The sequence below is a fragment of the Vigna unguiculata genome, chromosome 10, assembly GCF_037176805.1.
Source record: "Vigna unguiculata cultivar grain cowpea cultivar isolate G323 ecotype 2 chromosome 10, ASM3717680v1, whole genome shotgun sequence".
Lineage (NCBI taxonomy): Eukaryota > Viridiplantae > Streptophyta > Magnoliopsida > Fabales > Fabaceae > Vigna > Vigna unguiculata.
Genome location: NC_140801.1, coordinates 49,205,390 through 49,207,040, shown reverse-complemented (window position 1 = coordinate 49,207,040; position 1,651 = coordinate 49,205,390). Strand labels below are relative to the sequence as shown.

The window sequence follows — 1,651 nt, the reverse complement described above, 5'->3', positions numbered from 1 at the left end:
GACTACTACTATTCACAGTACCTAGTATTTGAGAACACCGAATATAAACAACTATGCTCGAATCCCTATCTCTAATTTTGATCCTCCATTCTTCTGTTAAAAGGATAAAGACAACAAAATAGGTTGTTCTAATTAATTATCATTACCATTTACGAGTAAATTGCAAGATTAAAGAGCTTCAGAGATAGGTTAATTAACAACACTTGCTACTTATAGATTAAAACAAACCTTGCACGAACTAACTTTATAACTGAAACTTATATATACACTAAGGATAAGGATATGTTTGGATAACTTTTTTCAAAAATATTTACCGGAAAACATGAACTTTATTCGTGCTAAGGACAGCTTATGAAATATTTAATTTTTGCTTAAACTAATGCTGTCACGAAGATAAGTGATTTTTTTTCCTCGTGCGTTTAAGTCAATTTATATACTTAATTTTTTGAAAGAAAAAAGATAGGAGTTGGAGAAACTAATTTATCTTATCTTCCACGAAAATTAAGTAATATTAATTATGATAAGTAATTTGGTGGCGAAAAGAATTAGCGAAAATGTTATTATTAACAGAACTAAGAGTTATAATTATTGTGAGGAGAAGAACAGAAGGAGTTAATTACTTAATTGTATATAAGAAATAATAATATACCAATTACCAAATGGCAGAAGCAGAAGGTTTTATTGATTATTACAAACTACAAGCACGCCGTGGTGAAGGGTTGCTGCGGCGAGAGGTCATCCTCCGTCCACGGCGAGGAGTCGGCGGAGGAGGTCCACCACTTGCTGTGGAGGAGCTCCGGCAGCTCAATCTCTCGCCAGAAGTCATCGGCTGCGTGGTCGCAGCCGGAGGTAATGCTGCTCTTCCCCGGAGAGTCGGGGGCGGCGGCGGCGGCGGCCTGGACTATCATCATGTGGGCGGCCTTGGCGGCGGCGGCCTGGATGTCGCGGGCGGTGCAGGCGGAAGGGAGCGGCGGGAGGCGGTGGACCTCGTCGGGGAAATTGAGCTGCGCCTTGCGGCCCTTGAGGCAGTAGGCGGCGACGTCGTAGGCCTTCGCCGCCATCTCCGGCGCCGGGAAGGAGCCGAGCCATATGCGCGACTTCTTGCGCGGCTCCCGGATTTCGGACACCCATTTTCCCCAGCGGCGCTTGCGGACGCCGCGGAAGAGCGGGTGGCGCGTGCCGCCTCGCTGCGTGGCGGGCTTATCGGCGGAGTTAGTGGCGGCGCTGCTGTGGTGGTGCGGCGGTTGGTCCATTCGGAATTCTTTTAATGTACATCAGAAGCTTGTCTCCGCTATTATCTTCTGCATTTATAAACAAACGGCTTTTTAGTTCGTTACAATGGCGAGCGCCGTTTGATTTACCGAAATGCCCCTACAGAAAAAGATAGAGAAGAAAGGAACTAAAGTTACTCGTTCGTTTTTTCTACGTAAAGGACCAGCATGCAATTAAATAAAGAAAGCGTTGGTCCTTCCTTCGCACATTCTCACCATCGCAACACGCGCACCACTCCCACTACTCATGCGCATTTCCTTCTACTATTTCTACACCTATATTTTCTTCTCTCTTAATTACTTCTTTAATTAATGCCATACACTCAAAAAATTATTTAACATTTACTTAGTTTATCCACTTTGCACTTCTTGTTTAATAA

General features: G+C 44.0%; 1 pseudogene; it reads right to left on the bottom strand.

The window, feature by feature from the left end:
- Positions 1–605: 605 nt before the first annotated feature.
- On the bottom strand, positions 606–1,426 carry LOC114167307 (ethylene-responsive transcription factor ERF023 pseudogene; annotated as a pseudogene).
- Positions 1,427–1,651: the final 225 nt, after the last annotated feature.